The sequence below is a fragment of the Microtus oregoni genome, unplaced genomic scaffold (assembly GCF_018167655.1).
Source record: "Microtus oregoni isolate MIOR12 unplaced genomic scaffold, Mior012 000054F_ref0000373, whole genome shotgun sequence".
Lineage (NCBI taxonomy): Eukaryota > Metazoa > Chordata > Mammalia > Rodentia > Cricetidae > Microtus > Microtus oregoni.
This window is the reverse complement of record NW_024543830.1, coordinates 11,245,238-11,255,653: the sequence shown is the minus strand read 5'-3', so window position 1 is coordinate 11,255,653 and position 10,416 is coordinate 11,245,238. Positions and strand designations below refer to the sequence as shown.

The following is a 10,416-nucleotide window of genomic DNA, read 5'->3' as shown; positions in this document are numbered from 1 at the left end:
TTTTGGTTCCTTGTATTTCAACCTTCCACTTAAATCTCATAGGCATGCCCTTCTCCCAGACTCTTACTCCATCAAACTGTCATTTTCTCTGGGACTTGGTCTTCAAAATGTCTTCTCACCCCCAACATTCATGCTATATTTGGCCTTCAAGAAACCAATTAAGTGGTCAAAACTTGTCTTGGTTAATCCTAGGGTAAGTGAGTGAGAAAGTAATCAAAAAAGGTGGATAGCTCTGACCCATGTAGATTTTTTTCAATATTGAAAGCTAGAAAAAGGCATTGCCTAGAATAAACCCTATCACTCATTTGGATCAGAAGTCCCTTCCCACCTGACAGCCACCATCCAGAAGCACATTACTTCTGCCTGCGTGGTGCCTCTAAGCTTGATCTCTTAAGATTAAGACTGATACTTAAGATTAGTAGTGGCTATTTAATTGCCAGATCTAGTGGGTACACCAGTCCCCCCCCTTTACTTTTCAAAATCTTTGAATACCACAGATCAGCATTTTCTTTTAGAAAGCATTGTTGTCTGAGGTTTCTGTCCTGCCCAGTTCCTGCAGTTGTTAAGTCCCAAAGAAATCACACAGAGGTCTACATTAATCATAAACTGATTGGCCCATTAGCTCAGGCTTCTTATTAACTCTTATAACTTATATTAGCCCATTATTCTTATCTGTGTTAGCCACATGGCTCGGTGCCTTTTTTAGCGGGGCAGGTCACATCTTCCTTCTTCTGTATCTGGGCAGGACTCCAGAGGGAGCTTCCCTCTTCCCAGAATTCTCCTGTTCTCATTGGCCCACCTCTACTTCCTGTCTGGTTGTCCCGCCTATACTTCCTGCCTGGCTACTGGCCAATTAGCGTTTATTTAAAACATAATTGACAGAATATAGACAATTGTCCTACACCAAAGCATCAAAGAGACTTTCTCCTATTATCAGTAAGCTAAAAATCCCTGCAAATAGAAAATATATCCCACAGTGGCTTTGTTAAGATAAACTCTAGAAATGGGGGCAGTTCCAGGTTTATTCAGAAGCTCAATGACCCACTCATTCCACTGTTCTTGTTGTCCCCCAAATGCTGTCTCTATTGCTCCTCATGACAGCTTTAGGCTCATGTCTGAATTCCTTTCTCTCAGAAAGTGGACAGATGCAGGAAAAAAAGACTTTTTCTTCCAGGAAGTAGTGGTGCAAGCCTTTAATCCCAGCTTTAATCCCAGAGGCAGGCTGGTCTCTGTGAGTTCCAGGCCAGCCTCGTCTACAGAGGGAGTTTCAGGACTGGCTCCATAGCTACTGTGAAACCCTGTCTCAAAAAAAAGTGTATATATAAAATGTAAAAAAGTGTATATATGAAAATAAAGTGTATCTATACACTTTAAATGTATATTTTATGTATATAAATATACACAGATATGTATTATATAAAAATATATATACAGACTTTAAATACACACACACAGACTTTTTCCTCTCAAAGTGGTTTATTTTTTGACACAGGGTTTCATTTTGTAGCCTGTACTAACTTGATAATCATTATATAGACCAGGCTGGCCTCAAACCTATAGTAATTTTCCTGCCTCTGCCCATCTTAGATTATGGATATATACCACCAGGCATGGCCAGTGCTCCATGCAGGGTCTCACTGTGTAGTTCTGGGTGTCCTAGAACTTGATATGTGGACCATGCTGGTCTCCAACTAACATATATTTAACTGCCCCTGTCTTCTGAGTGCTGAGATTAAAAGCATGCATTACCATTCCCAGTTTTGACCAGTGCTATCTTAAAAAAAAAAAAAAAAAACTTCTCCAGGAGGCTAGCCTGCAAATTTCACTGGCCAGAGCTGGATCCACATCCAGATTACCAGAAGTGGTTTATGCTTAGTCTCTGAATTGTATGGGGGAACTTGACTTGTCTTCCTTACAAATCAAAGGGTCAGGGGGCTGGAGAGATGGCTCAGAGGTTAAGAGCACTGGCTGCTCTTCCCGAGGTCCTGAGTTCAATTCCCAGCAACCACATGATGGCTGACAACCATCTGTAATGAGATCTGGCGCCCTCTTCTGGCATGGAGGTGTATATGCAGGAGGCACATTGTATACGTAATAAATAAATCTTTTAAAAAAAAATCAAAGGGTCAGCTGGGCGATGGTGGCGCACATCTTTAAATCCCAGCACTTGGGAGGCAGAGGTGAGTGGTCTCTGTGAGTTCAACGCCAGCCTGGTCTACAAGAGCGAGTTTCAGGAGAGGCTCCAAAGCTACTGAGAAACTCTGTCTTGAAAAACCAAAACCCAACAAACATTAAAGGATCTTCTACCTTGCAGTCTGGGATTAGACTGCTAGGAAAGTACCTTTGGTTCAGAGGTGGATTTTCCCTTTAAAACACTCTCTCTTCCCTGGGCACGTAGGCTCAGCTGTAACACCCAGCACACCTTCACCTTAACAGCATCCATACCCTAGAGTTCCCACCACTGAAGGTGTGCAGAACAGATGTGTGTGTTCATTGCACACAGGCCTGGCCTACAAAATCTTCCCACACTGGCCTGGAGAGAAAGCTCAGAGGTTAAAAGCACTTGTTGCTCTTGCAGAAGACCTGAGTTCTGGCCCCAGCACTCACATGGTGGCTCACAACCATGTAACTGCAGTTCCTGGGGATCTAACATCATGTTCTGACTTCTGAGGCCATGTGGTGCACATATAGACACCCAGGAAAAAAGCACAGGCATAAAATTAAATTGGGGTGGGGGGGAAAAGACAGGATTTCATTGTGTAGCTAGCTGCTCTGGAGCTCACTATGTAGACCAGGCTGGTCTCAACTCACAGAAATCATTTGCCTCTGCTTCCTGAGTGTTGGTTTTAAAGGCTTGCACTACTACACTCAGTTCCAAATGAATCTTTTTTTTAAAAAAAATTTAAATCCTTACAATCCACATTCTTCCTTTCCTTTTTTGTGCTCAGATAAAGGATTGGGTGGAGAAATGAAAGGCTCTAAAAATAACAAAGCTAAAGAACCTGGTTGAAAGGTGCACGAACCCTCGAATGCCTTCTTGGAGTCAAATATCCCTCGTACCCCTAGCTACCCAATCTATTAAATAGAATTTGATAATCTTAAAACACCAAGGTATTTTTTTTTTCAAGACTGGATATCACTGTGTATCTCTAGGTGGCTTGGATCGTTCTATGTTACCAGGTTGACCTCAAAGTCATCAAGATTAGTTTGTCTCTGCCTCCTGGAAAAGTAGCTTTAAAAAGTTACTTGAGCCAGGCGGTGGTGGCACACACCTTTATTCCCAGCTCTTGGGAGGCAGTGGATCACTGAGTTCAAGCCCAGTCTGGTTCCAGGAGTGAGTTCCAGGACAGGCTCCAAAGCAAAAGAAAGAAAAAAATAATAGAGACAAGGTCCAAGGCTGTAGTCCAGGCTGGCCTTGAACTCCTGATCTTCCTGCCTGTACCTCCCAAGGGCTGGGACTGCAGGCCTGTGCCACTAGGTTTGGCTGCAAGTGAGTTCAGACTCTGCTTTGCCCTTCCAGCTTCTCATAGCCCCATCTCCTTTTCCAGCTGCTCTGCCCTTGTCTGGGAGGGAGTACTTCATCTGCCCCTCTCCAGTTTTCCTCCACTCCAGCCAGCTGTCTTCCCTACTCCCACTTCTTCCTTATTAGTCCTCTGATTAAGCCTCTTCATTAATTTTCAAAATGTGAGTCTCCCTGTTTACTAATCCGGCACCAGCGAGAGGAGCTGTAAACTGCAGGCTCCATCAGTGCATGGGCTGTGCCGTTTCATCTTTAGTTTCTAGCAACGTCTGGCACACAGCAGTTACCCTAACTCTAGAGATTTGGTGAATGGGTTACCGACTTGTCGCTGCACCAAACTTGGAGCTTTGTTGACTAGCGCATGCTTGAATATGGTCTTCTCTGATGGTGCTCTCTGACTCCATTATTCAAGTCATGTGTATTTGTATTCATTTTTCCTCACTAAACTGCAAACTCTGGGAGGGAAAAAGACTGTATCTTATCTTACTCATCTTTCACCTGAACCAGTGTCTAGGGAGTGTTTGGCATGAAGCAGTTTGTTAGATGAATGAGCGAATAACATTAGCAAGGAAAATACTAGACTTTGAAAAGTTCCCTGAAGATCAGAAAACAAACAAATAAAACAGAACAAATCCTGGAAGCTGGGTTGTAGTGACACACACCTTTAATCCCAGCACTTGGGAGGCAGAGGGAGTCGAGGCCAACCTTGTTTACAGAGTCGCAGGATAGCCGTGATTACATAGAGAATCCCTGTCTCGAAAAAACAAAAACCAAAAAAACAAGCAAACAAAAGTTCCCTGAAAAATGTGAGATTAAGGAAAAGAGTTAAGAACAGTGAAAATAGAGAGTAATTAATGTAACAAAGGCACAAATAGCAGGCAGATGACGGTGCTAGATCAGACCTGGGAGTCAGTCAGAAAAGGCTCTCTATAGGTAAAATCGGAGACGTTTTACACACAGAAGGGACATAACAAGAGAGTAAATTAGAAGCCGGTCATGGAGTTCTGGTGAAGTATGGCAAAATACGCAATTCATGACTAAAGTCTGCTTTTAAAGCAGGATCTGTTCAACCCCAGCCTCAAGTTTCTGCCTTTTTCTTGGCTCACTAAGCAGGCATGCTCATTCATTCTTGTGTCTTGATATTTCCAGGGCCAGGCCAACGAGGGGACTTCATGTTCTCTAAACAGAAGGAAGTTTCTGTGAGAATGAGCAAACAAACCTGCCCTGTGGGACTGAATGCTTTTGCTAACCCTGGCTCTCCAGGGAAATGAACTTCCCTGTTCCAGTGGTAAGAAGAGAAAGTCAAATGACTTTCCTTAAAAGGTATTATAGGATAGTCTAGAAAAATTTTGTGAGGTGAATTCAAAGAAATCAAGGATGTATATAGTAAGTGAGGTGTCAGAAACATAACAGATAGAAAGGCTTCCGAAGTCTGCTCCCCTCCTCAGAGAGAGAACATGTAAATTAAATATCCATGGTGGCAGTGGCAGACAGTCACTGACTTTAGTAATCTGTGAGATGGGACAGGTGGATTCTCCCCCAACCTCACTTTGAAGACCAAGCTGGCCTTCAACTCACAGATCCACCTGTTCTGCCTCTTGAATCCTCGGATTAAAGACAAGAACCATCACGCCCTACTCTCATAAATACTAGCCTCTAAAAATGTTCCCCATTTCAGGCGTCAACATTTTACACAGCAGAAGGCATATCTGAAGGCCTACGGCATCGCTTGAGGCTGAGTTGGCAACTGTGTATTAAGATAACCCAGTTTTCAGTGTCCGTTTTCTTAGAACATTGTGCCCAGCGCGCTGTTTCCTGAGTCCTCTGCCTCTCTACCGTCTGTGGAGGTAAGAACATTTTCGTTTACTGCATGCATTTAGGAGTTGAGTTCGGAGTAGTTGTTTTCTTTTTTCCTCTCACACCGCAATGGGAACGCTTCAGTCAGTAAAGGGAGGCGTCCAGATCCCGTCTGCTGCCAGAAAGTACTCGACATGGCAGCGAACCACTGAAGCCTAAACTGAGATAATTCTTCATCCTAGGGGCTTCTCAGGTAGTCTATGTCTCCCCGAGCTGCCCAATCGCTAGGATACGCCTGTGTGTGTGGGGGGGAATCACACTGGTTTGGGGTGATGTCACATAGGCTGAGATGACATCTACCAGCGGGAAACCCGACAGCCTCCAGACGCCGGTAAACCACCTCAGAGACTGCTTAGCGGAGGGGGCCGGGGAATCCGGTCCCCACACACCGTCCACGCTGGCTCCCCACGGAGGCTCACCCGCTCCTGCGGCCCGCAGCACGAAGCAATGATCCCGACCGGCCCGCTCCTCCGCACTTCCGCCTCAGTAGGTGTCATGGCGCTAGGAGGCTGAATGGTTCCGGCGAGGCGGGGCCGGCCGGATGAGGGCGGGCGCTCGGGGCTCCATTTGTCGGGTCTGGCGACAACGGCAGCTGCGGAGCGAAGGGCCGGGCCGTGGCCCCGGACGGCAGCGGGAGGGCGAGGCGGGAGCGCGCGGCGCTGAGGCGGCGGCGGGAAGGGGCCGGGCGGCGGGGCAGGCGGGAGGCTGGCGAGGCTCCGGCCGCGGGACGGGCTCGGGGACGGCTCCGGGGGGCGGGGGCCGGGGCCCGGGCCGGCTCGTGCGGGGGGTATGATGACCCGGCGGCGGGGCCCCGGATCGCGTCTCCTCCGCCGTCTCCTCGCGGCGGCCCCGGCTCGCGGCTGAGAACTACACCCACCGGCGGTGAGTCAGGCCGGGCGAGGATGGATGGGGTCCGGGCGCCCTGGGGTGGGCGCCCCGAGGTGGCGCCGAGCGGGCCGCGGGCTGCCGGGGGCGGCCGGCTTGCACCGGGAGCCTCTCTGGGCAGGCCCCGCGCGGCCCCGGGAGCCGCGTCCCGCTGCCTGGTCGCGAGCGGCGGGACGCGACCGTGTGCCCGGGAAACTCCCCCTGCCTCCTGCCACCTCCCTCCCGAGCTTGCTGTTGTCCTCAGGTGACAGGGGCCCGTCTGGCGGCTCCCCACCCTCCGGTTCCCCGCCCCTACCCCTGGCTGCGGTGGCAGGTCCCTATGAGAAGCTTGTGCGTGTGCATGTCACCCCACTGCCTGTCGCTCTAGTTCGGGCGTATTTGTGCTTCGGGGGACCGGGAAGCCGTGTCTAGAGAACATTGTGGTGGTCGGGTTGGTGTGGAAGCTTTTCTGTTCTCTTCGCTCACGATTCTGTAATCGTTGAGTTTGTAGTTTGTGATGGTGGGTGGTGAGGCTCTGTGGGGACCAGCCACTCAGATGTGTTTTTTTTTCCCCCAAGACAAAGCTAGAGGTCTTTTTCAAAAGAAACTTTTGCAGCCTGTCGTTACTTTCAAAGCCAAAACCAACAAAAACCCCAAACGGTTAAAGGAAAAGGTGGAAACAACCAAAATGACTTGGGTAGGGCCCGCGCTATAAACAGCTCTGTGGGGAAGAGCCCCCTTTGTGCTTTGGCAGCCGAGACCTGAAACTTGGTCTCCAGGAGCGTCGGTCTAACCTCCAGTTTGTTGTGGTGACGAACCATGAGCAATGGCCTGTGTGTTTATGCTGGGCGCGCTTTCTTTCCTGTTTGGGGATGGGTACTGGGAATGGAAGGGGGGGTGGGGTGGACAACCCCAAGCTCCAGTAAGTAAATCTTTACGTAACCACTGACTCGGTCTTGGATACTCATCTTAAGATGCTCATTCTTGTCTAGTTAGTGACACTGAGAAGTCTCAGTAGTGTGGTGCGGCCACATTCTAGTTTCAAGAGTAGATTCTCCTGCCGGAGACCGCCCTTTTTATCTTGTTTCTTAGTAACTCTGAAAACAGCAGTATGGCTTCCTGCTCTAGGTGAAGTGGGGTTAATTTAAGTGGCTGATGTCCTCAGCAGAACCTACAATTTTGCTCTTGTTTGTATAAAGCTATTTTTGATTCGTGGTCTGTAAGATTTTTTGTTGTTCTTAAGATTAGAGAGAATGCAAACCTTCGTCAGCTTTTCTTTTTCCATTTAAAAACCTAAAGCTTTCTGTAAAACAAAAACTTAACTGATTTTACCTAATCATTGTTATTCAGCTGGTTATTTTGGGTATTTGCATGCAATTTCATTAGGCGTAGGTTGTTACCATATGATGAAGGCTTTAAGATAGCTTCTCAGCTTGAAGGGTATTTTGTTGAAGTGTTTGAGATAGAAGCTGGAGGCTTCCAAACTGGTAAAGCATCTGACAGAAACGGTGACTGCGATCTTGTCTGTGTGCCAGCTCTGGTTTGTGATAGTCTCATGGCCAGTTGATTTCTGGACATTGTATTATATTTTACAGATTTTAGACCAAGCTGATTGGTAATGAGATTTAAAATCAAACCAGACCTTCCTCCTGAACAAAAAAAAATAAGTCAAAGTTCACATTTCTCTGGAAAACAGAATTCTTTCCTCCTTTGTTTTTGTTTTTATAAGCCCAGATCCACCGATCTACCAGTGGTTTGTTGGTAGAAATCAGTGAGCCAGACCTGCCTGTGAACTTCTTAGACTTGGAACTTGTGCAGCTTGTTGGTTATGTATTTTAACTCGGCCTTTCGTAATTTGAATAATTTTGTAAGCCTGAGCAGTCTGATCTGTCAGCTGCCCTTTTCTGGACTGTGTGACAACTGTCTATGTTTGGTTAGACCTTTCCCTACTAGTTCCTCTCCAGTTTCTTCCCTTGTAATTCATGTTGTTTTGCACACTGGTTATTAAGATTATTTTCTTCTTTTTTGTTTGTTACTAATGCTTTGTTGACCAGGCTGACCTCACACTCCTGACCTGAAAGGATGGTTCTGGGTTAGCATCGCTGAAACTTCATGGTGCCTGGTGTGGGTCTATTTTTGCCTTTGGTTTTGCCTTTTGTCCTTTTTTAATTGTAGAAATTCAGCTAGTGTATTATAATGTATTCCTGTAGTACATACTTTGTCACATTTATTTATTCAGTGTGTGCAGGAGAGGACACATTGCAGGAATTGGTTTTCTGTCATGTTTTCAGGCTTAGCAGCAAGTGCCTCTACCCACTGAGCCATTTTGCAGGCCCTCTAGTGCCTTTTATAGTTTCCTTTTCCTTTTAGGGTGCATATTACTTCAGCAGTCTTCTGAGGTTATTGAATAAGACGATCTATTTCTAAAGTCACCTGGTACCATGTTTTCCTTGCTGCTTAATGAAAAGGAACCAGGAGACCTGAATTCTTTGCCAGCATTTTGCTCATTAGCTTTGTGTAAAACTTATTTGGCCTTCTTGAGTTTCTTTTTTTCCATATTAGAATTAGAGGATGTTAGAAAGATTCTTTTTAAAGTCTGTTAGCTATAAAAGTCCAGTACTTTTTTTTTTCTCTTTCTTTCTACTTCTCCAGTCAAATATATTTCCTTTCTCTACACAGTTCCTCATTTTTCCATAGCCCTTGGATCCTGGCAAAAGGCACCCCATTCTTCTTGAAACAGCCTCATCTCCTCCCATCTGCCAAGCCATTGTTACCTTACTTAAGCCCTCCTTCTTTCATCTTTGCTGGCTGATCTGAACTGGGCCCTCACTTGGTGGTGTTTGTGTTTTATAGTGATCTCTACTTTGTTCTTATGTTGGGAACTCTTTGTGCTGTTGTTTTCTTTATCAAACTTTATAAATCTTGTTGATTATCTCTGATAAATATAAAATAATTCACATTTCTAACACAAAGGACCTATTTTCTTTTGTTCTGTTGCAATAGATTTGTTATGCAGAACCAGTTTAAGCAGATATTGAAACTGGGGGAAACATTCTACCTAGGAGAAAAGCATCCTTTTTTTTTGTTTTTGTTTTTGAGACAGGGTTTCTCTGTAGCTTTGGTGCCTGTCCTGGAACTAGCTCCTATAGACCACGCTGGCCTTGAACTCACAGAGATCTGCCTGCCTCTGCCTCCCAAGTGCTGGGATTAAAGGTGTACGCCACCACCGCCCGGCAAGGAAAGCCTCCTTTAGCTTGCTAGTTTATCAAAACTTGTCAGGGAATTTTTTTAAATGGCTGAAGGTACACAGAGTTGTAGATGATCTCCTGGCAGCTAACATCACCTTTCCCACACCCTGTTTTGCAATACTAGTTGGGAAACTGGTTTGTCATACACAGTCCCACATGAAGGAGGAAGTACTGCCAAGGGGTGGCAAACTTTGATTCAAATGTTGTTCATTAGGGTTTCAAGCTTACTTTTTTACTTCAGTGTTACTATGCTTAGAACAGTAATATATTATTACAGACAAAAGACTGTAATTTCTGTCACATCATGTATTTCTCTAATTCAGTCATAATTATTTCTGAGATTCCCCTACATTTATGTATGGAACAATAGTGTGATGTCTTTATAGTCAGTCATGCTAGGAAATACTTGGTACATACTGTATGCCAGCCATTATAATGGGTGCTAGTGATAACAGAAAAGAGAGAGGAAAACTGTGATGTCTCACTACCCTGATGTTAAGGATCATCCTTACAGAATGTAAACTTGAGAAAAGAAGCTGGCTTTTATTTTTTAAATCATGTACATGCGCACGCGCGCACACACACACAACATACACACGTCGGGACAGTTCTCCTCTACTGTAGTTCTGGGGATTAAGCTCAGGTACCAAATGCTTGTATCTGCTCAGTTATGTTGCTGATCCACTACTAGTCGGCTTTAAGATGTTTTGTCTCTTAGGTTTATTAATTTTATGTCTATCAGTATTTTGCTTGAATGTGTATGTGTACCACTTGTGTGCCTAGTACCTGAGATCAGAAGAGAGTGTCCGCTCCACTACACTGGAGTTGATGTTTGTGAGAGCTGAGAACTGAACCCTGGGTCCCCTGCCAGAGCAACAAGCGAGCCAACCATGGAGCCACCAGTCTAACCCCCCCCCCCCCCCATCT

At 45.8% G+C, this 10,416-nt stretch overlaps 1 protein-coding gene across 3 annotated transcripts in view; it reads left to right on the top strand.

Moving 5' to 3' along the window:
- The first annotated feature begins 6,129 nt into the window (after positions 1-6,129).
- The window catches only part of Hipk1 (homeodomain interacting protein kinase 1), a 51,032-nt gene continuing 46,745 nt past the window's right edge, over positions 6,130-10,416 (top strand). For all 3 annotated transcript variants that reach the window (XM_041638184.1, XM_041638185.1, XM_041638183.1), the window contains exon 1: positions 6,130-6,259. The gene's annotated coding sequence lies outside the window, so the exon portion shown is untranslated. The remainder of the gene's footprint in view (positions 6,260-10,416) is intronic.